This window comes from Octopus sinensis, linkage group LG3 (genome assembly GCF_006345805.1).
Source record: "Octopus sinensis linkage group LG3, ASM634580v1, whole genome shotgun sequence".
Taxonomy (NCBI): domain Eukaryota; kingdom Metazoa; phylum Mollusca; class Cephalopoda; order Octopoda; family Octopodidae; genus Octopus; species Octopus sinensis.
In genome coordinates this window covers 118,405,151-118,431,520 of record NC_042999.1, presented here as the reverse complement: position 1 = coordinate 118,431,520, position 26,370 = coordinate 118,405,151, and the positions used below count along the sequence as shown (strand labels likewise).

Here is a 26,370-nt window from a genome sequence, read left to right as displayed (position 1 = left end):
GGTGAATTATTCAAACCCCAAAGAATCCCTCTCAACACATGGCTATGATGCTCCCCCATATACTCCTGCTCGTGATCAGAGATGCACATATCGTCAGCCACTAAGGGACATGCTCAACTGGTTAAGGTCAAACAACTGACAAGCAAATCTGTGGTATTGAGCAGAATATTTGCTGTAGCCCATCGTTTATACCAAGACAAAACAATGTACATGATAAAACTTCCAATCAGTTAAGATCAGAAGCCACAAGAACCACTGCCTGGTACTGCATCAGGGCATTTATTATTATTATTATTATTATTATTATTATTATTATTATTATTTCACATGGTGTAAATTACCATTGTGGAATATACTGTGGTGGAATTTACCTATGGTGAAATTTACTTGGTGGAATTTTCCATGATGGAATTTACCATGGTGGAATTTACTGATCACCCTTCACCCCTCTGATTTACATAACCATCCAAATATTGAACTTTTCTTCATGATACACACACACACACACACTCATGTGCACATGTGTGTGTGTATATATGTGCTCATATGTGTATGAATTTCAAGGCAGTTTCCTTGGTGTGGATATATTCCCCCCTCTCACATTGATAGTTCAAAGTAAAATTCTAGTGGTTATTATGTCTTTCATTCCTAGTCTTCAGCATTGTATAATCATAATCTATGGACAATAGATAATTTCTTTTAACTCTTGTAACCTTCTATATCATACATTTATAATTGATTTTCTTTACTATAGAAAATGTTCCATCATAAATCACTATGATGTCTAATGAGTTATGTTGTTACTATTGATCTAAAAAGAAAATTACATAAATCTTTGCCATCATAGAATTGTACCACTTGGAATGAATGACAGAATGAATGCTGGTTAGTGATTTAAAGCATTACGAAAATCCATGTAAAATATGCATCTAAATTTTTAAACCTAAATTGTCTGAATTTTAATACCGTATAGATGGTTTTCATAAATTATCTTTACAACTTACACAATTTATTGTATTGTATAGTCTAGATGTGTTGCATCCAACCAATGAAGTCCACTTCGAAGTTTTCTAATGTTTCTAATAAAATGCTATTTGTTTGTCAATAAATTCTGCTGAGTTATCCTTAGATTTTCATGTTTTGTTTCTTGAATTTTTCAGTTGTAAAGACAAATTATAGAGACCCTGTATAATTCTTTTATACTCTAGGCACAAGGACCAAAATTTTTAGCGAGGGTGGCCCAGTCGATTAGATCGACCCCAGTACGCAACTGGTACTTAATTTATTGACCCTAAAAGGATAAAAGGCAAAATCGACCTCGGTGGAATTTGAACTCAGAGCATAACAGCAGACAAAATACCACTAAGCATTTCGCCCAGCATGCTAACGATTCCACCAGCTCACCACACTATATAATTCATTCTTACACAATGCCTACAGAAACAGATAATCTACTATAATCCAATATAATAGTTTTATTATCTAGTTTTATATAAAATATATAAATATCTAATTAAAACCAAATGGAAAAAGGACTATGAATACTGTTTTTTTTTAATAAAAGTAGATGAGGACATATTTTGCTACCCAATATTGCATATTAACTTTTAGCACACTGCATTTTTTCTAGAATTTTCCCCCTGCCACTGTCCTGTTATTACAGGGGAGAAAACTTCTACGGTGACACAATGCACCTAGTGTGCTAAAAGTTAAACTCAACCATAATTTTGATTGAAAATTATGTATCATAAATAGAGATTTATAGAATGTCATTCTTTTTTAGTCATTCACTGATAACAATGACTGGACTCTGGCCTTGCTGAAGTACTACCCTCAAGGGATTTAGTCATTCACATCAACAGCAATATTCTTCAAACTGCTAAGTTATGGCATTGACAAAATGGTATTTAACTTTGGTTTGGAAACATGTACATAAATACACATACAGTATGCATATACATGATGGTTTTATTCAGCCTCCTTACTCATAGTACCTCTTTCTCTTTCTCCTCTTGGATACTTATGTCTATCATGCTAGATCTCTTCTGTTTCTCTTCCTATCAAGCCGGTTGGAAAAGAAAGGAACATGTAAATGACCATGACAACACAGGAAAGAGGAGATGCTTTTTAGTCTTACCAAGATTGAAACAAACTCTCTGATGCCAATTAGTGAATGAACAGAGAAATCAAAGATCATAGAGGTTTCTTTAGGTTTTGCCACAGATAAGATAACCTCGCTAGTGCTGGTACCATTACAGAATGCATACAGAACATGCTGTATTGTGGTTGGCAATACAACGAGCATCCTATGATAGAAGCTATTCCCAAAAATTGTGACATGCAAGATGATTTGGCCCAGGAATAAATGATTATTTCCACCTTAAGATGTGATGAAACTCATAGATGAATGCTTGAGTAACACCTTACAGTTTCATCTGAGCCTTAAACATGTGAGTGGAAAAACAAAAGAAAAAGGCACTCAACACATTTTGTAGGAGTTATACATATTATTTGAGTTCTGTTTCCCTATTTGCTTCACCAAATTACACACACACACACACATACATACGTACATGAATACATACATACATATATACATATATATATATATACATATATATGTGTGTGCTACATGCACACACACATATATGAATACATACATATAATAAACAAGTACTTGTTCATTTAATACATGTTTTTCCATACTTGCATGGATTGGAAAGGGATGTATGTGAAGCAGGATTGCACAAGAATATATTTTTTAATCCAAAACACTAAATTCTCATAAACATGTATTTTATATAATTATGTTGTACATGACATTCTTTCTTTACAATCAAATCAGCTATTTAAGCAATCAGTTATCCAAACAAAATAATCCTTGCTCTTCTGCTCTGGATATTCAATGAGTAACTGTGCAATACTGAGCAGCAGCAGTCAACATATTTGTATACTTTTGAAGTTAATAACTCTAATGATCCATTGATAAATACATCAAGAAACCTGATGTTATTAATGGTAATAATGTAAGATAGAGAAATACTGATTATTAACTTATACATATTTTCACAGTAAGGTAGGAGACATTTGCCAACTATAAAAGAATTAAGTCTACCTTCACAATATGTAACTTAGCAGTGTGTATTAACATTACAAACAGTCTGTTATCAAACACTTCTGGTTTTTATTTTTTTAATAAAAGTTTATGTCATTCCTCATTAATCTCCTTAGATTCTTTTTGTTTCCGCATCAGAATCTGTGATCATATATGACCATTATTATGCCTGCAACATTTCAGATAATAAAATGTCGATATTTCAAAGACATAATGAGGAAATCTAATTAATTCAGCTGAAGGCAAGTATATTATGCTAAAAGGCATAAGCTGCTAAGATCTCTTGAACAATCTGAAATGGTTTTGAAATATATCTCAACAATGGATTCTGTAAATCAATGAAAAGGATTTGTTAAGGAAATGTTTTACTGACTGGGAGTATTTCTAAATATTTAAGTATTTAAATATCTAAGATGTTTCTTTTATCTCCATTTACTGAGTATAAAGAAAAGAAATTTGTTAACTAAAATGGAAGAATAGACAAATATCTGTAAATGAAATCACATCTGTTGAATATTAAAACTAGAGAGATAACTTTAAAAGAGTTGTACATCATTTTAAAATGGAAACATTGTCAATATACAGATAAGCTAATCAGAAGGGAAGTCCACCACCGAATTAGAGCATATCCCCAAAATTTTATTATGCATAGTATCAGAATATACTATGTAGATAATATTGTATTTGAACGTGATGTTCTTCTTATGTATTGTCTAACTATTTTACTTTGTTACACTACATTAACTACAAAGCGTTCTATTAAATGAAATAAAACTAGCAATGATGGCTTTGTCTCTTAGTATGAAATATCTTAAATATATAGATGTAGAAAAATTAAAAGCTAGTTCTTTAGAATTACGTTTATATGATTTATGGTGATAAGGATAATAACAATTATTGATCTCATTGCTATCTTCATAATGTTCATTTTTTTGCCTAAATGGGTTGATTTGAGCAAGACTGTAATATAACTCATTCACCATCACCACCACCACCACCACTACCACTATAATCATTATTATCATGATCATGTTCAACTTCAGCAGAATTTGAACTCAGAACATAAAGCTGAATGAAATGCTGCTAAGCATTTTGTCCAACATGCTAACAATTCTGCCAGCCTGCAGCCTACCCCTTTCGATACCAACCAGCTCTGGCTCTGCAGTGTAAATGCCTTGTTTTCATAAGTTTTGAATTAAAATCTTCCACCAAACCTTAGTCACAGTTTATGTTCCTAACGCTAGCTTAATGATAACTAAGTTATTTTATTAAATTCTTTGTTATATTTAAAATAATTGAAAGAAACACATAGCATCTCAAAATAAATATGGTAACAAAAGGGTTAAGATATTATATCAACAGATACTTATTTCTATTTCTTTCTTGATATTCCTCTCTCCAGGAATATTTTCACTATCAGTACATTTTATGTTTTCAGCCAGAAGATATCCATATGCATGACATGGTCATATTAGTTGAGATTTTTTTGTATCCTGTGCACATTGGTTGTTGCTTTTAATTTCCATTTTGTTCCAGTTTTCTTGCACTTCACTGCTCATGCAACTTTATCTTTAGCATGTCATAATCAAGATAATCAAGCATCATATTCCTCAAATCAATTCCCAATCATCACACATTAACAAATGGTTCTGGGGTGAGGTGGGGAGGAGAGAGTGACATTTTATTGCAAACAGAATAATTTATTGAACGTTAAGTAACTAAAAAAGCCCTTCAACTCACTAGAAATAGTAATCATATCTCCCTTGAATGGAATATATCAAAAGACATGTTTGTCACAGTGAGAACATCAAAATCTATTCTGTGATCGCATCACTTGGAACTAAAAAAGTAGCAACATCATACTAACCTTCTTCTATCCTTACTTATTCCACTAAAAGTAAAATTGTCTGACACTAATACCTTTAATAACCACTAGATTCTTTTATTCTTTTATTTGTTTCAGTCATTTGATTGTGGCTATGCTGGAGCACCACCTTTAGTTGAGCAAATCGACCTCAGGACTTTATCTTTGTAAGCTTAGTACTTATTCTATCCATCTCTTTTGCAAAACCGCTAAGTTACGGGGACGTAAACACACCAGCATCGGTTGTCAAGCGATGTTGGGGGAACAAACACAGACACACAAACAACACACATACACACATATATATATATACATACATATATACAACGGGCTTCTTGCAGTTTTCGTCTACCAAATCCACTCACAAGGCTTTGGTCAACCCGAGGCTATAGTAGAAGACACTTGCTTAAGGTGCCATGCAGTGGGATTGAACCCAGAACCATGTGGTTGGTAAGCAAGCTACTTACCACACAGCCCCTTCTATGCCTAAAATGATTAATAATCTGAGGAATAAAAACTAATAGTTATGTTTAGGGAGTTATCTGAGCAATTTGTAGCATATTCTACTACTTTTATCCTTACGTATTTGCTTCTGTGACTCACATTAACAGTTTATATAATATAATATATATAAATATATATAATATATATAAATATAATATAATATATATATAATATATATAAATATATAATAATCTTTTAAATCATAGTTCAGCTACAAATAAAGGAATTCAACTATGTTAGATGTAATTCCATTGGATTAAAACAAAACTGAATACAATGAAGACTTAGAAATACATTTGTATTGGCTGAAAACTATGCTAGACTTGTTCTTATTGTTACCATGTATTTTATTCTCTAACATAAAAGAAAGAACCCATATAATAAATCAAGCAATTGGTTTCTCCCAAAAGAACAAAAAGTATTTTGTTATGAAACATAACAATAGAACAAACTTATTTTGGTGTGGAATTCAAGACAGTCGTAGCCCATTTTCAACAATAAACAGATGGGAAAATCTTTAACCATGTCAGTATCAGTCTGCTAAAGAAGATACCACCAGTTTGCATAATGACTTGCACACACACACACACACACTTCCACATAATTATGATACTGTTTTGTGTTCATAATCATATGCAAACATGCCAAACTTTCTGTTTAAACATTATTCAATCATTTCGGTTTAACAAATTAACTGTAACAATTCTAATGGCAGCTCATTCAAGCATAACTGAACATGGAACATTATTTTGTTCATCCAAAATATTCTTGTTACTGTACATTACTGCTTTATAATTCTTTTTCAGTTCATGAACACCAATTCACTGTAATGTCTTTAGTTCTGAGACAAATTTTTCACCGTGAAAAAGTAGGAAATTGGTAAAAATTTAGTTCTTGTTTAATTCTCATTTACACTTCAAGTAACTTTTTCTATTCTTCCTCATAAATGCAGAACAATATGAGTCCATGCTAAATACCTAAGAATTCATATGCTTAATTATTCTAATATTTTTAGCACCAATTATTTAGTGAGATAATACTAGAGCATGTTTTCTTTGTTCAATTTGTATAGATGCAGAAAAACTTTTAATTAATGATTATTTAAAAGTTATTATTAAAGTTGTTTTCTTGTTTGTCTTTTTCAAACTCTGTGTCAATCTTCTGTGTGGCATACAATTAGGTTAATTTCTTCACACATATTTATCTTATTTTGCAAAAAAACAAAAAAACAAAAACAAACTAATAACTGAAGTATTCCTCTCATCATCAACATCTTTACAATTTATATTAAGACATTGGTGACCTATCTTGAATTCACAAGATATTTATTGTCTTCTTTTGTTGTTTCTATAAAGCTCCAGGTCAACTCTGATTATGCCAGCTTATGGCATGTAGCACATCAGCTGAATGACTACATAATAGCATGATCTCCATAATGGCTTGTATTACTTGATGTAGACAGGTCTTGAACTGCCACCACTTATATAAAACTGACTCACTCATCTATCCACCTCTTATCAACCTTGTTTGAATGCAAACCTGCAGCTCTATACATTTCATTATACAGTAGATGATCATAAGAAATATAGTCTTGCTGTTTTAACTTGTACTCTCTTTACCAACTGTCTATTTCTCTACAGTTGTATATTCTGCCAGTTGCCATAGCAGAGGCAACTAAATTTCTAAATTTCTAGTTCTCTGTGTCAGTCTGACAGAAATCTTGCACAGCTTCTGTAAATTTTGTTTCAACTCAATACACAATAATGAATTCCTATTAACTTCCTTTCTAAACGTTGAGCAAAAGTTATTCTAAGAAGACAATGAAATTCCACTGTATGCATTTCATCAGCATATCTTAAAGATTACTCTGAATAAATATAATTAAAGAACACTTGCTTGTAAAGTTAATTCCTGACTATGAGCTACTACTTGTAACTTACATTACTCAGAACAAACTGGATAATAATAGAGTGAACCCTTTACAAATGAAAACTAAATGTGTAAGTGGATCAATTGTTCCTAGCAGCTAACAATATATATATCTGTTAACGGTTATTTTTAATACTTTTCTCACTGGATTGCATGTTCGTTTCCCTTTTCTGCCAGCTGTGATTTATACTGATGGCTTTTTGCCAGCTTAATGTGGCAGTCCCAGGAAAGGGAAGAATGCTACTGTTATTTAGTTCCAAGAAACACCGTTTCTAGTTGGCTACGTGACAAGCGTTCTGTGTCCTTAAGTTTTCAAACAAGGAAGATAAGCACCTCCACCCAACAAAGCTAGCATCCGAGAGATTTAGAAATGCAATATTTCTAATTTTGTAGATCAGTGAATTTATTTCACTTGAAATTCTATAAGTTTTCAACAGTGATTTATCACTGACAGCCAGCAAAGCCAAGCTACTCCAGAGTGATGAAGAGCAACTACCCTGAAACTAGTCTCTGGGTACTGGCTTTGTTGGGTGAAGGTGATTATCTCCCCTGTTTGAAAACTTAAGGATACAGAATGCTTGTGTCACATAGCCAACTAGAAACAGTGTTTCTTGGAGCTAAATAGCAGTAGCATTTTCCCCTTTCCTATGACTACCACATTAAGTTGGCAACAAGCCATCACTTTATCATACTGCTACTGCTACTGCAAAACTCTCTTTGAGAGATTTAGAAATGCAATATTTCTAACATTTATATTGTTAGTTACATATAACTTTAGTATCTCATTTGTCCAGAAAAATCTCTTACTATTCCTGTAATTGGGTAGAACTTCATGTACAACTTGATAAACCTAAAACAGCTACTACAACACCAATTTTAGCACATCAGCATTGAGTGTAACACTTTTTGTAGCTCATCAATTATCTCTGTTCATCTGGAAATTTCTCGGATTTTTTTCTTTATTGCCTCATTAACCATACTTGCAATAACACCTAAAACTTGCCCTTCAGTCCTTTCCCTAGATTTTAAGCTTTAACTATCTCATTTATATCCTTTGATTAATAGGAACTAATGCAGAAGCATTTATATGGTCATTTTCCTTAGTGTGTGTGTGTATGTGATTGTGCCTTTGTGAATGTATGTATTTATGTATGTATGTATGTGTGTGTGTGTGTGTGTGAATGTATCAGTCAAATCTCCCTGAAACCTTATCATCTTTTTAAAAGGAATACATTGGATGTGAATGTTTTAGAAACATTCAGCACTAAAAAATAATGAAATAGGAAAAAGAGATGGGATTGTCACAATTGGAATGGCACTAAACATAGATATATTTGATCAGTGTTGACCTGAGGTTAAGCTGCACCAATCACAAATTACATTATGGTATGTAAGAGAACCAACATAAAAAAGGCATTTCTCACTAATGATATTTTGATTTGAGCAACCATACAGCCTTGAAATACAGAATATTTTATGATTTTTTATTTTTAGCAAGCATTCAACTTTTTGTACCTTTCGTGAATAAGTAAACTTGACCTTATAGCTAGCTTACTGATATCACTCCCTGCAACTCTTTAACCCTTACATTACTGTATTTATTTTGAGATGCTCTGTGTTTCTTTCAATTAATTTTAAATATAACAAAGAATTTAGTAAAATAACTCAGCTTTCATTAAGATAGTGTTAGGAACATAAGTTGTGACTAAGGTTTGATGGAAGATTTTAATTCAAAAATTATGAAAGCAAGATATTTGTACTACAGAACCAGAGCTGGTTTCAGCCGGGTTGGTATCGAAAGGGTTAAGTAAGGTGTGGCTGTGTAATATGGGCACAAGTGTGGCAGTGTGGTAAAAAGTTTGCTTCTCAACCACATGGTTCAGGGTTCAGTCATACTGTGTGGACATTTGGGCAAGTGTCTTCTATTATAGCCTCAGGCTAACCAAAACCTTGTGAGTGGATTTCGTAGACAGAAACTGAAAGAAGTCCATCATATATATATTTACAGATATATATATATATATATATATATATAATATATATATATATATATATATATATATATATGATCGAACACCACACATCCATTTCCAAGTAAGTTTTATCTTAATATATTCCAATGCGTATTCTGCAACTATCTTGATTCTATCTCCCTCTCTTGTTCTTCTTCCTTTCTGTTTTTCTCTCCCACTCCTTCTCTAATTCTTCTCTCTCCTTCACCATTCCCTCTCTCTCCCTTACACTTCCTCCTTGACTCTCTCGTTGCTCACACATGACCAACAGCTAGCTATCTATCTTTCTTTCTTCCTAACTCAAATTGTCTCTACATTCAAAATGCAGAGTAGATAGAACAGGGGACAACTGATGAAGGGAATATTCTTTATGTTGCCTGTCTTGTTTCTCTATTTGTTTCTTTTGTTGTTAGAAAAATATGTTCGTTTTTCCATGTTTTTGTTTTTCATGTTTTCGTTTCTCTTCTTGTTCACTTTTTTGATGTCTTGTACCCATATATGCATGTATATATATATATATATATATTATATATATATATATATATATATATATATATATGCATGTATATATATATATATATATATATATATATATATATACATATATGTACATATATGTATATATAAATGCATACATTTATATATGTATTTAAGAAAAAAAAAGAATATATATCTTGGTTATCTTCTAAGGAGGATTTTTAATTTATTGAAATACATATATAAATAGCAATATTTAGTAATTTCGAATTTTGGCACAAGGTCAGCAATTTTAGGTGAAGTGATAAGTCGATTACATTGAATCCAGTGTTCAAATAGTGTTAATTTATCAACTTCAAAATAATGAAAGGCAAAGTCAACCATGGCAGAAATTAAACTCAGAATGTGAAAATGGATGAAATGTCACTAAGCAGTTTACCTAGCATGGTAAAAACAGCAATTCAAAAATTTACTTGTCTTTGATCATGTCTAATTTTATTCTAAAATTAAGTTTGCTGAAATGGTAACAGTCAAACATGTTTTGTTATATTAAAGATCGTGATTGTGTTGTTAGTTTGATTTCATAGTTAGTTGATACTACTAAAAGCATAACAGCCAAGCTAAAGCTGAGTTAACTGATTCTGATTTCTTTCATGAACCCATTGAATTTGGATTTATAATAGGTAAGGATTTAAATGATTATCTGACATTCATATATTTTTAAAGAACATTAGTGATATAAGTGGTGCGAAATGGCCACAGCCTTAACTGGATATTAAATCTCAGTCGCTGATTCAGCTCTCCAAAAGCTTACCTTTTGTCCAATGTACTCAGTTCATAGTTATTAACCCTTTAGCATTTAGATTATTCTGTCAAATAAATTGCTTATTTATTCACATGGTTTTGAATTAATCATGCATTATTTTCTAACTTCAGGATTTCAATGGTGTATTTTTATATTTTTAGAATGACACTATAGGGTAGGTATGAGAGATTGGATCTGGTCAGTTTTAACATAAAACAGATGGAATGTTTGGACCAGATATAACCGTATTAAATCACACAAAGACACTAACAATTAGATAACTGACTATAACCAATTTCATATTCATTCTGAGTTCCAGCTGATTCAACATTGTCCTTTTTCCCCTTCAAGGGTTGATAAAACAAGTGCTAGTAATATAGTGACATCTGTTTTATTCTTTATATTTTTCCTCTTCAAAATATTGATCGCATAAGAAAAATAAAGGAGAAAAATATAATAATATTTGTGTTAGTAAGACCAAGGAAAGGAAACAGAAAATTAAAAACAAAAGTTGAAAATAAGATGGAAATAATCTTTTATTTTCTCATTTCTCTGTCCCTTATGCCTCACACACACACACACACACACACACACACACACAGATATCTCCATGGTTTTTCCATTATGAAACATCATCTTGATTAGATGTAGTGAACCAGAAATATTCCGACATAGAACTGACCACCAGCTTAGTTATAATGAGAAAGATTTTTTCCCCTTTAGACATTGAAGATAAAGAAAATCTCCACTCCACTTCACCTCCATTTCTTCGATATTTCACCCTCCTTAAATATTTCTCCATCTTCCAACAGACCATGTGACAATACTGTGAAACATTGTGTATCTTTAATTCTGTTTACTTTATCTCAATTTTGTTCTTTAACTCTTTTTTCCTTATTGCAACAACAGAAAGAGAAACTTTTATTGTGTTATTTTAACATCTTTGGAGAATTTCATTCTAATACTATTTTGAATAAATTTTGTGGAATTAGACATCTTCCCAGTATGATACAAATGTATTAGTCACACAGTTAACCTGCTTATATCATTTTACCAGCACTTCCTAGCACTTATATTCAAAATATCTAATTCTGTATGTCCCAGTTCATTAGACATTTGCATAGCATCAAATATTTTTTTTTTTTATTATTTAGTTAACTGCAGGCTGTTTCTTCTGCTGCTAACAGTTCAGTAACAGCATACAGAGAGCTAAATACATTTAGTGAGCAATCAGTGTTTTGTTCTTCATGCATACATAACACTGTGTCAGGAACTGTCAATAGACAGAAGTACATAGTAAAAGGTGAATGTGGAGAGAAAATCAGAGCAAAATGCTGATAAAATTTGTGACATTATGGAGGAGGAGGAGGTAGTGGAGGAAGAGGAAAAGAAGGGCAAGGAAGAGGAGGGTGAGGACGACGACAACGACGATGAGGAGGAGGGATGAGGAGGAAGTGGAGGAGGAGGAAGAGAAGGGCAAGGAAGAGGAGATGGGAGGAGGAGGAAGAAGAAGAAGAGGAAGATGAAGAAAAAGAGGACACTAATGGCAACTATGATGACATTGATGGCAACTACAATGTGGGATGTACTAAAGAGTGAGAATGGTTTTTATTGGAGATAATAGTCTTGACAATGAAAAGCTCAGATTTCTTTTTAGCACGATAGTACAGTTGTTTTGGATATATTCTTGCAATTTATTTTTCATATATGAAATAATCCACTGAGAAAGAGCTTATCTCCAATAGTAGGTCTGTACATACATTTGTCTAGTCCTTGAAGATCAGCAGTATTGGTTACAATGTGCTTTGGTAAAGAGGTAAAATAAGATTGAAACATCATCACTGTTTGTTGATACACCTTTGCCAAAAAGCAGATTCATACTCCACTGCATTCTATATTGAATTGATTTTTTAAGTTACTTCAAGTTCTCTGAGTTGTTCCCTGTCTCTCTTGACCAGAGTTATTTATTAAGATAATGATTAGCCTTTCCACTAAGAGAGTAATATTAATTGGCACCTGTGTCGGTAGCACATAAAAACACCTTCCGAAGACCCGGCAAGACTAGTCAGTCTACCTGTGAATACCTTCCTTCTTGTGACACTTGTGAAGACCTGTTGAGGCAAGTGAAAATCAAATCAAATCAAAATAGATGAACATCAATGGAATTTGTATCTGTGTGGTACCAGTGCCTGTGGCACACAAGAAATCCATCCAAACGTGGCCGTAGTCAGTACCGCATCGACTGGCCAACGTGCTGTGGGCACATAACACCATCCGATCGTGGCCGTTCACCAGCCTCATCTAGCACCTGTGTCGGTGGCACATAAAAACACCATCCGAAGACCCGGCAAGACTAGTCAGGCCATATCCCATGGCCCCTACCTGGGACGTAGTCAGTCCACCTGTGCATACCTTCCTCCTTGTGATACTTGTGAAGGCCTGTTGAGGCAAGTGAAAATCAAAATGAAATCAAAACAAATCAAATCAAATCAAATCAAAACAAATCAAAATAGATGAACATCAATGGAATTTGTATCTGTGTGGTACCAGTGCCTGTGGCACACAAGAAATCCATCCAAACGTGGCCGTAGTCAGTACCGCATCGACTGGCCAACGTGCTGTGGGCACATAACACCATCCGATCGTGGCCGTTCACCAGCCTCATCTAGCACCTGTGTCGGTGGCACATAAAAACACCATCCGAAGACCCGGCAAGACTAGTCAGGCCATATCCCATGGCCCCTACCTGGGACGTAGTCAGTCCACCTGTGCATACCTTCCTCCTTGTGATACTTGTGAAGGCCTGTTGAGGCAAGTGAAAATCAAAATGAAATCAAAACAAATCAAATCAAATCAAATCAAAACAAATCAAAATAGATGAACATTAATGGAATTGTATCTTTGTGGTACCAGTGCCGGTGGCACACAAGAAAACCATCCGAACGTGGCCCTAGCCAGTACCGCATCAACTGGCCTCCGTGCTGTGGGCACATAACAAACACCATCCGATCGTGGCCGTTCGCCAGCCTCATCTGGCACCTGTGTCGGTGGCACGTAAAAACACCATCCGAAGACCCGGCAAGACTAGTCAGGCCATAACCTGTGGCCCCTACCTGGGACGTAGTCAGTCCACCTGTGCATACCTTCCTTCTTGTGACACTTGTGAAGACCTGTTGAGGCAAGTGAAAATCAAAACAAATCAAAATAGATGAACATCAATGGAATTTGTATCTTTGTGGTACCAGTGCCGGTGGCACGTGGCACACAAGAAAACCATCCGAACGTGGCCGTAGCCAGTACCGCATCGACCGGCCTCCGTGCTGTGGGCACGTAACAAACACCATCCGATCGTGGCCATTTGCCAGCCTCATCTGGCACCTGTGTCGGTGGCACATAAAAACACCATCCGAGCGTGGCCGTCTGCCAGCCTCGTCTGGCACCTGTGTCGGTGGCACATAAAAAACACCATCCGAGCGTGGCCGTCTGCCAGCCTCGTCTGGCACCTGTGTCGGTGGCACATAAAATCACCCACTACACTCTCGGAGTGGTTGGCGTTAGGAAGGGCATCCAGCTGTAGAAACACTGCCAGATCTGACTGGACTGGTGCAGCTTTCGGGCTCCCCAGACCCCAGTTGAACCGTGCAACCCATGCTAGCATGGAAAGCGGACGTTAAATGATGATGATGATGCTGATGATGATACACATCATTATACTAAAAGAGTACAAATCCCAAATTTCTAAGCAGACGAGTTCTGATCTATTCTGACCCAATAATCTACATCTTCCATTGCTGTCTTTCCAAGCTGTATATATTCTGGTTTTACAATAGGCACTCCCTGATCTTGCTTGTCCTATGAGGTCATTAAAAGGTTTAATGCCAGGATGAGAGGAATCTGATCATGGAAATATGGATATAAAATGGTAATCAACATATCTATATCATTCTAATTGAAGGCAAACCAAAAATAGCAAAGTTTCCCTCAGACCACACTTTACCATTTTAAAAAGGTAGATATCATGATTTTAGATACATTATCCATAAAAAAAAGCATGTTCACAGATGGAATGTCTTTTGATCATAGATTGGCTGAGCAGATCTAGGGTTAAATATCAGTAACTTAACTGCATAAAATGTATATTAAAAAAAAGTACAATCCTAAACGCTGCAATTCTGTAATCCTTACGGCTTCCTGTAATAATATACTCTGTCTGTAAACACAGACAATCTATATGCAGAAGTATGTATTAATACATTTCAGAAGCTTTATGGCCATAGATTATGGCTTAATGCATGTTTCTATAGTATTAAACAGATGAAAGAGAAATAGTTCTCTACAGAAGGTATTCTCTTATTTGCAAGTAACTACCAATCTCAGAACTGCTTGTTACTTGTTCCCGAGAGCAAAATATTATTCTAAGTAGCATTTGGAATCTTAACCAAAAAAGAAAAAAAAGATACATAGGTACAGGAATGGATATGCTTGCCGACCACATGGTTCTGGGTTCAGTCCCACTGCATGGTACCTTGGAGCAAGTGACTTCTACTATGGCCTCAGGCCAACCATAGCCTTGTGAGTGGCTTTGGTAATCAGAAACTGAAAGAACCCTTGTCATGTGTGTGTGTGTGTGTGTTGTGTCTGTGTTTGTCACCCACCACTGCTTGACAACAGGTGTTGGTTTGTTTATGTCCCTGTAACTTGGTGGGTTGGCAAAAAAGATCGACAGAATAAGTACCAGGCTTAAATATATATTTAAAAGAAAAACAGTACTGAGGGTGCTTTATTCAACTAAAAACTCTTCAAGGTGGTGCCCCAGGATGGCCACAGTCTAATGACTGAAACAAGTAAACGATAAAAGATACAAGATAGAAGATGGCTGACAAGCAGCAACCTCTATGCAGTTACTGAGAATAGCAGTTAAATATCTATTAGATCTCATCTTACCATTCCAAAAAGAGAAGGGCCCATAATCCAGTCATAGAAACATTGAAGACAGAAGCTAAAGGGGGAAAATAAATAGCAATTGTAAGAATTTTTGCCCAACAGCATAGATTGTCCACTAAATCTGACATGTCTTATTGAATTGCTATTCCAAAAAATCTATTCCACAACAGCTTGCACTGACATACAGTCATAATACTACTAGCTCTTATTCTTTTATATTTTACATGATATTTATGAAGAAAAATAAAAAAAAAATACGCTTTTGTTATAAAGAGAATTAAGGAATTCATTTTAAAACAGCAAACTTTATTCCTACAAATCAACATCAGACTATTTCTCATCAACTTTGGAGCAGAACCCCACCAGAGACTTTAGCTTTTAAAATCTGAGCTCTTCTTCTCCCAAGCTAAGGAGTTAGTATTCCTTCTAATCACACCACACAGAATCAAATTGCTTTAGTATTTTTAATGGAAATACATAATATCACATATATTGAAAATCAATGTTATATATCAGAAAATTCAGCTGATATTAAAGAAATGTATATAAAATTTCTATATTTGGGTCTAAGCAATATCTATTGATGTATATTGGTAAGCATAACAATCAATTTACTTATAAACCATTCTTTTTGCTTATATTTTTCACTTTTTTTCTTTAACTTTCTCAGTAATCAATAATGTTTCTTCAAGATATCTGACCACCCTTCAAAAACTTTATATATATATATATATATTCTATCAGCACTCTTTCTCACTCTACATATATATATATATATATATATATATATATATATATATATATATATATAATATATATATATATAAATGTAAACACACATAGACACAGATAGATGCATATACATCAATATATGCAAGTATGAAAGGGAAAGGATGTGTATGTATGTGTATATGTACAAGTGAAATATAGATACACACACACACATACATGTGTGTGTGTGTGTGTGTGATAGATCTTTTATGAAATATTCTTTTGTAATTTTTTTGGCTTCTCAAATTTGTCAAGATAAACTATATTTAAGTTGTAATTTTCAGGAAAGAAAATCCTGAAACAGCTTAAAAAGATATTAAAACTTAATGGTATGTGTATGTGCCTGAGTTTGTGAATATAATAGTAGGAAGAGAGATGGGAAGAGAGGTGAAGAGAAAGAGAGAATGGAAGCAAGAGTGAGTGTGAAGAGTGAGAGAGAGGGAAGCAAATATGTGAGAGACTGAGACAAAGTGAGATAATATAGAAAATATAAATATAAGAATTTAAGTGCATAGAGAATGAGCACCAGTTGACAATCTAAAGTAATATGTATACAAAATAAATAAATAGAATTGAAACAAATAGTTGTATATCAAATAAAGTAAAATCTGTAAGTGTGTGAAATATATAGAACATTATTATGTGTGAATACAGTTTGTGTTTATGTATAGTTTTATCATTACTGAGAAGCTTCCATACTGATAAGTTCCTTTAGAGGTACTCAAGTAGAAGTATACTTTTTTCTCATGTGGTGGCCATCGATTTCTTCAATTTGCATCTTGGTGTGTGCTTCTATTGTTTCATTATATTCTTCATTAAGTGTGATCATAATTGAAATGATGTTTCTTTTAATATTCATAGTGGACCAGGATTAATGTTCCTGCCCTGATTATGTTAGATAGTTCCAGATAGAAAATGTTCAATATTTACTTCTGTGAGTTCTTTGCAAGGGCTTCAGTAAGAGAGAACAAAAGTTGCTAAGTTTTCCATACCACTCAGTGATATGCTCAGTACTTTTCTCAAAACTGATTCAGATGTTAAGGGCCTTTGGAGAAAATGGCAGCATTTGTTTCATTTTTCTTTGTTGATAATGCTATAAGAATACATCTCCCAAATGTCTCCTGCATAAGCAGCTCATCATGTATATTTCTATAGGCAAATTATGACAATGCTATACATGTATACATTGTATGCAAGCTCTTCTTTGTTGGCTGTAGTGATCTATTGTTGAATGTGTAAGATAATAAAGGAGAATTTATATGATAAGAAAATGTAACTCCATATTTTTTATCTAGAGATTTAGGAACATCTTATCTTTCTTAAAGGGAACACCTTGTCATTCTTAAAGGAGTCATTGTTTATTCAGAAACTGAGAAAGACGAACCTGGTGTTAATTCATTTATCAGTTTGCTGATAGTATATCAAGGGCACATCCCTACAGCAACCCATTACTGCTAGGGCTCATCCTTTAGCCTTTGATGTCTATAAACCAATCCAAGAGAGAAGCTTCTTGTTTAGTATTGTTATACGGCCTTTGAAGTTACTGATTTCTTCTGTAATTTGGAAGTAGCCAAGCTTGATATGCAGAAAAAGAGTCAAGAGGAATTCCAAGCAGTATCTTCAATGTATAATCTGGATGCACAAACGTAGGTTGACAGGGAAGGTTTTCTGAGAAGGAAGATTTTATATGTAGTAGATGCACCAGAGAAGCTAACAGTAACAGCACCCACAAAATAAAATTCATTCATACAGATTTCTTCTGTATATTAACCATCTGTTTTTGTCTTGGGAATGACTCTCCAAAGTCAAATAGTCAGTAATTTCCAAGAAGAAAACATAAGAAATGATGCAGTGAGATATATATCTTGTCATATTCATACCTGATCTAGTTATTTTCCCCTCTATGATTGTTTGTTTTGTATTTCATAGCTTACAGAAATGATGAATTAAGTAACAGACAATATAATTGGGGCAATATAATTGAATAAAAACTCTTCAGACAGTGCCATAGGTAAAAGAAGAATAAAAGTACATATAAAACGTATGAATAAATAAGAATCTTGCAACACAAAGAATTGTGATAGCAGGTACTAAAAAGCAATTATCTTTCAGAAATATATAAAAGTTTATTTTTGCAAGAAAAAAAAAATATATAGTGGAATGGAATATCAGTAACAAAATAAAAAATAAGAGTACAATAAAAGACATTATACCAACAAAATAGTTCTTTTTGTTCTCATATTTATAGTATTTTGTGTGAAGTTCACTTGCTTTTATTCAGCAATATTGCTCCATTCATAGATCACCTTGTCTGATACTGAAGCCAATTACCAATAACTCAAAGGACCTGTCTCTTACTTCAAAGACACTGGTGATAATAGGTGGAGTTTGAACTCAGTTTGCAAATAGCCACAACACATACCACAAAGTACTTCATCTGATACTTTAACAACTTCACCACTCTACCACCCTAGAGCGATATTTTATCAATTCTAAATGGGTGTAAAACAAAGCTGACGATGACCAGATGTGAACTCAGCATCCAGAAAAGTGGAACAGATGCCACAATGCATTTTATCCAACTCTTTAATAACTTAATCAATTCACCACTTATACTTATAATCAATTCTAATATAAATACAAGGACAGCAACCACAAGGAGAAAGGGTTTGTCAATACAGAATGATAAAACACAAAACTGACATCAGTGGGTATAGAAATTGGAATATAAAGAGCTAGTGCGAGGCATTTTACCAATGATCTGAAGACTTTATTCATCCACCATCCTCCCTTTTTCTTAAAATACACGTGGCTACTGCCAGCCTCCTCTGGCTCCAGTGCCAATGGCATGTAAAAAGCACCCACTACACTCATAGAGTGTTTGGCATCAGGAAGGGCATCCAGCTGTAGAAACAATGCCAGATCAGACTGGAGCCTGGTGCAGCCTCCTGGCTTCCCAGACCCTGGTCAAACCGTCAACCCATGCTAGTGCAGAAAACGGACGTTAAACGATGATGATGATAATGATGATTATCATTATTACAAAATAATTAAATTAAAGTCATGCCGTAGTGCATGGCTTTTTAATAGTTTCAGTGACTATCACCAATGGCAACACATAATCTCAAATCAAATCACAAGCCAAATGAGTGCAAGACAGGAAAATAAATTTTATTCATCTTGTAAAAAATAGAACTATTAATTAGTTAATATCTTTAAGATATATAATTTAAATTTTATTTCAATAAACAAGAGTTACTTTTGATATTTTACCAACATGTTAATTAATCTTGTAGAAAGCAAGTTTCTGTTATCATTCACATTCTTAAATACATTTTCGAGATAAGAGTAATCTGTATTTCTAGATTTGTATAAATAAAACTGCTTTTGACCAGACTGAAAGACTGAAATTTATTTCTGTTTTTTACTTGAGAAATTGAAGTGCATTCATTCATACATACATACATACATACATACATACATGCATACATACATACATGCATACATACATGCATGCATGCATACATACATGCATGCATACATACATGCATGCATACATACATACATTGATACTTTAAGATTTTGCTTTCACATACATAGGATACTAATAACCTGGTGGCATAACTCAGTATGCATATGCTTCAGCCCAAAGCATTAGTTGAGTACAGAGTTTACTTGTAATATGAAAGTAAATGAATGACAAAACAATGGGAGTTATGTAATCAGCTTTATTAACTTACTGCCGTTCCTGCTATATATATATATATATATATATATATATATATATAAATTAGAAAAAAAAACACCCTTTATCAATTCAATAATGAAAAATTAAATTCTATCATTTAGAAAAATTACATATTATAGAAATATATGATAAAATATATGATTAAATATATGATAAAACATATAACAATGATTAATTAATATGCAAAATAATAAATAATACGTATATATTTGGTATATAAAATATATACCAAATATATACATTTTAATATATCATTGTTATATGTTTTATCTTATATTTAATCTTTCTATATGTAATTTTCTAAATGGTATAATTTAATTTTTCATTATTCAATTGATAAAGGGTGTTTTTTTCTAATTTTATATATATATATTATATTTTGTGAAATTTGATTTAGCATTTCTAAACTGAATTTTTCCCTGTAAGTTTGGATTAATATTCCCTCATATTATTATTATTATTATATATATATATATATATATATATATATATATGAAACATATTACTCTATCTCTGGTATTTGAGTACTCTTTTTTCCACCTTGTTTCACATTTATGTGTTTACTCCGGTATGTATATATATATACATATATATATATGCATTATATATGTGCTTGTGTGTAGGTGTGCAGGTGTGTGTGTGTATGTGTGTCTATATAGATATATACATATATGTATCATATGTTCCATACAAAAAGCACCCACTGCACTCTGTAAAATGGGTAGCATTGAAAGGGCATCCAGCAGTAGAAGCCATTCCAAAGCAGACATTGGAGCTTAATTCAGTTGGTTCTCTCAAACAATTATAAGTTGAAATGGAATGCTTTAATTCAGTGAAACAATTATTATGTTTTAGCTATAGTGAAAGCATATAATGTGCTTACACCAGGTTCTATTGTTATTGCATAGCATTAATTTTTGAAGTGTCAAATTATTAAAAACATTTGGATGGATACTCTGCAAATTTTTTCATGAGCCTATATCTCTCATTCTAATATATAGTAAAATATATGTAAATGGAAGGAAAAAAGGACAATTAATATGTACTCTAACTCTGTGGCACGCAGTTATAGGTAGGAAACTGCAAGTCCTGAGCACAGATTAAATTTCTGATTGTATCAATTACACTAAGCTAATGTTCTTGGGAAAAGCATAAATACCAAAATTTCAACTTTCTGCACTGCAAAATCTATGTGGGTAATGACTGTTTAATTAATATCTAGAATTACAAAACATCATGCAAATGACATGTTAATGCATTTGGGGCAGACATAAATTAGTTCTCTTTATTATGTATGTAACTATTTGGCAACTGCCAATTTGTCCCAGCAATGGCACACAGCTCAAAGAGATTAGTGACTTTAAGTACCTTGGGTCCTATATTACTGACTACTTGACAAAGAAGGGATAAGCCTGGAGCACCTGTGTCATATTTCAAGCATTGCCTGATTCAGGCATCAAAACAAGTTTTGCAATCATGTAAGAAGCACCTTAACCACAAAGCCACATACTTTCATTTAATGTGTATGTTTGTGTGCGTGTGTGTATGTGTATGCATGCATGTACCCTTGTCTTGATATTATGGGAAATTTATAAACAAGCTTGTCATATAATTGATGTTGTCCATTTCCGGTCTTCCATGAAAAACCTATCTCACTATGAGGAAATGTTACTTTGCTTGATGACAGATTAGGGTTAGTGATAGTAAAGGCATCTGGCTGTGGAAAATCTACCTCAACAAATTCTATCTGATCCTTGCAAGCTTGGAAAAGTGGATGTTAAAAATCAATAATGATGGTGATGATGAATTTACTTCTAAAAGAACATTCTTTACTCCTTAACATTATACACAGGTACTTCCACATTGACTTAAACCTGTTATCTGAGTTTTAAGCCTATTAAAGCCCTTAAGACCAATCTCCTTATAGAATAAAGCAAATGAAAGAAAGAAAGAAAGAAAGAAAAAGGGATTGCAAATAAAGTGAGATGGGAGAATTAATGATGATATAGAATAAGTAGAAATCTCTACAGCTGTCATTGACCAAACTGATTTCTCTTCAGAGAACTAAAAGCAGAAAACTATTGATAAAGTAATATTACTTTAAACTCATTGAACACAAAAGTAATAGCCCTTTAGTATGGTTTTATTGCTGGACTAATTTCTATGATGCTATCTCAAAGTATATCAAAATGTAATTCCGAAGATTTGATGTCATGTCATTTTAAGATTATTTCAAAAATATTTTTATTAGAAATTTTAAACTGATTTCATTTATGAAAGAGTGTCAAGTATGGCTTTAAGGTTATCAGTTAAGAGTTTACTGAGCCCAAGGTCAAGAATTTAAAACCCTGCTTTGGCCATTTTACTGTGTTTGCCTTTCTAGCAAGAAGCATTAATTTACTTTATTTAATACCTTTAGAGAAATGATACTGTATCAATTAGTTCTCAAGATTGGATTCATTGATAATTAAAACAACAGTAGCAAGAGTCATAGGGTAAGATGTTAGTCTCCAGGAAACCAACACAGCACGACAGGTTCATTTTCTGATGAAAGCCAATTCCTTTCACTTACGTTGCTAATTATATCTTAGAGAAAGGTATGAATATATGAATATCACAGAAACTATTTCTATTCATTCATGGTTTTGTGATATTCAAGCCTGTTCTATTGTATTGCTTCAAGAGTAAGTAGGCTTTGTCACCTTTATTCAGTATCTGCTATTGAGCATAATCTTGATAATCAATATCTTTTATAATATGAATGTTGTTATCTAAAGGATTCCATACTACACGCATTTAAATCTGCTCTGAAAATAAGGAATATATCTCAGATATAGATATATCACTTTGATAAAATGATTTATCTCTGTTGCCATAGCTTTAGCAAATTTTTGCTATACATGAATCATTTTAATAAAAAAAGACTTTCATTATTTACTCAGATGTCATATCATCAAGCTCTCGGTGAGTTTTCTTTAGCCAATGCTATTCGTTTTTTGAACTGTTCAAGAGTTATGTCTCTTTTTTAACAAGTACTTATGATCTCAGAGATACTTTTTCATCCATTCTCATGGGTAATAAAGCCACATTAGCTACAACTTAGAATTAATATTGATGAACAAGTAAATTCATTTACGTTAAGTATATAATATCTTTGCACACTTTCGCTACAAAATATTTAGCAAAATTAATAGGCATAACTCTCTTGGTGGTTTTAATGTCAAACTTTGTTGCTGATACATTGGTTTTTAGAGAAAATTTTAATTTGTGTACAAAGATATAAACTACATTGGAAAATATAAACTAACAAAGAAATATATGAAAACTCATTAAGTGTTCCTTATAAAAGCCAAGGAAAAATGAAGTTAACAATATTGTTTTGATGAATGTCTGTGGGAAATAAATGTAACATAAGTAGAAAATATACAAGTCTCAACTTTCCTTAATTCTGGTGTCTGAGAATTTTTTTTTAGAAGAATGTAAACATAAAATAGTATTTTAAATTACCATGTGAACTACATTCTTCATTGGTGATTATTAAAATGATCAAACAAATTGTCAGGTCAGCGAATATTTGGTCTGAAGCAGCAAAAGCTAAATTTCAAGACAGTTTCAAAGGAACCAATCATGGTTTGTTTAATTAGTGGTTGTACACTAGCATCAAAGAATATAAATTTGCAGTCCTCTATATTAAGAACTGTTTAGATATGGTAAGTATTCACAAGGACGCTTATATTCTTCAACACAAAATTGTAGATATACAGAGAAATACTAGTTTCTTCTAAAAATGATTGATATGTTTTTCAGACAAGCTAGCTTCAAAGTGTAAAGTGGCCAAATCAAATTAAAGACATCTAGGATGCTAAATTATTTTACTAGAAGATTAATGGCCTCTTTCCCATGATGAAACTGACTCTCAGTGCATGTAATAGAGTTTACAGACTATAATTGGTAAAAAGACTGGGATCACTTTGCCAAGTAGAGATTCCTCTCTAGTAAATAAACTACCGTAAAAACCCATGTAATTTGTGCACCTGTGTAATTTACGTAGGTGATTTTCAGGATAAAAATTGTTAAAAAATGCTTCTACTCATTTATAATTTGCACCCAAAAGTTTTTAGAATTGCCTACATGGCCAGGGGAAAAAGGTTTTCAATTTAGTTGTATTTAGCATAATTTCACTTATGATTAGATTTTGTTAAAGCTATTAAATTACAAAGTGTTTGTAATAAACTTTATTTCACATTGCTTGCCCACAAGAGATTTTGTTTGATCTTCAGCATACTTCTGTATGTCTTCTCAAATCACGATCACAGGAAAAGTTGTTGATAAGAATTATTAACAAAAATAAAACTGATAAATATGTACAAGTGTTGCAAAATAAGTTTAATTACCAATAATCATCAGCTTGGATGACACTTTACTCAACCAACAGAGAAAGGTGACTGATCAAACAGATTATGCAAACAGAATTCTGATTGGTTGAAAGTGTCGTCTTGTCTCAAGCTCTCATTTTCTGCCTTTTCTTGTCTGAACCTTCGATACACAGTATTGAAATATTAATCCCTTTCACATTTATAAAATGTCAAGCAAACTTTAAAATTTGTCATTACTGTTTTAGCCAGGAGACCAAACAGATAGTTTGGTAACCCGCTAAAATAAATATTAAAACTCAGAAGGAGAAAATAAAAAGCTTTGCAAGTTTAACTCAGTGTTTATTGGACAAGAGAGGTGTGAAATTTAAGAAGCGACTTGTTAGAATATGCATGTCTGTGAGGAGACATAAACAAGAATAACAAAAATCTACTATACCAAAAGAACTGGTAATACATACATTACAAGTGTTCTATGAAGAGAATATAAGATTGCTGCATAATTCAACATGAATGTGAAACAACATTAAATATCATATAAAGTAAATGAAGAGTTCTATAGGAATGCTAAGTCATATTCACTTAGTGAGTTTACATGCGCACGGATGAATTATGATGTTGATGTCGACGTTAGATGCAGTAAGAGCTGATAGCGGCAGTGAGGAATTTCATTGAGTTGTAACGTGGAGAAAGTGAGCAAATAGCTTCCTGGTGCAAATGAAAGCTAGACTCCCTAAGTGGAGAAAAGCTGATATGTTTAAGGAAATTGCTGGGCTCCATTGCGATAGGCAGAAACTCCAAGCAATATAAAATACAACCCAGACCCAAACTTTAAAAAGTAGTTAGCTATTTAATGGTTTTAGTAAATTTATACAGAAAAAGTAAGCATTGTATTGTCCAGCATAAATAAAAGTCAACTTCATTATATTTTTTCTGTAAAAACCTATTCTGACATTAAATGAGTCAACTTCCCGTACATCATTTTTCAACAGAAAAAATTTCTAAAGCAGTTCTGGAAATGATCTACTCATGCAATTTAAACCCACTGAAGTTTATTTTCATTTTTGCGAAAAAGTACGTAAATTAGATGGGTTTTTACGGTAAATAACTTCCTTGCTTACTTTTACATGATTAACAATTAGCCAGATATCAAGGTTAGCTACTCCATCCCTTCTGAGATTCCACTAGACTAGACTTTATCTTCATCATCATCATCATCATCCTCATTTAACGTCCACATTCCATTCTAGCATGGGTGGGATTTCCTAAATTTTGGATGTTTATTCACATATACAGCAATCCCAGTTGCTAAGTGTGAATTACAGAATAAACTTTTTCCTGCTTATTGTACATCAATACAGGAAAAATTCATGACCTTCTGTGCTGATAAGCCACTATTGTTCCTGAAAGTTGTTTTTGCTATCTTTTACTGATTGCTGGAAGCTCACTAACTTCAGACACCTTGATTCTTGGATCATGCCTTTACATATTTATATATATATATTTATATAAATACACAGACACACACACACGTATGTGTGTGTGTGTGTATATATATAAATATATATATATATATATATAAACACACACACACAAACACATATATGTGTGTATATATATTTGCATATATATATATATAATATATATATATATATATATATACATACACACATACAGGTGGTGAGCTGACAGAATTGTTGACATTCTGAGTGAAATGCTTAATGGTATTACATCTGTCCTTATGTTCAGAGTGTAAATTTTGCTGAGGACGACTTTGACTTTCATACTTTTGGGATTGATAAAATAAGTGTCAGTAGAGCACTAGTAT

At 33.0% G+C, this 26,370-nt stretch overlaps 1 protein-coding gene and 1 long non-coding RNA gene across 2 annotated transcripts in view; both read right to left on the bottom strand.

Annotated features, from left to right (window-relative positions):
• LOC118762549 overlaps positions 1-9,854 on the bottom strand; it is a 29,154-nt gene extending 19,300 nt beyond the window's left edge. Inside the window, exons 1-2 of the long non-coding RNA XR_004998302.1 lie at positions 9,740-9,854; positions 4,264-4,266 (exon numbers count right to left, since the gene is read on the bottom strand). This is a non-coding gene — a long non-coding RNA (uncharacterized LOC118762549). The remainder of the gene's footprint in view (positions 1-4,263; positions 4,267-9,739) is intronic.
• LOC115209871 (retinal guanylyl cyclase 2-like) overlaps positions 1-26,370 on the bottom strand; it is an 870,127-nt gene that overhangs the window by 425,052 nt on the left and 418,705 nt on the right. The gene's annotated exons all lie outside the window — the stretch shown is intronic.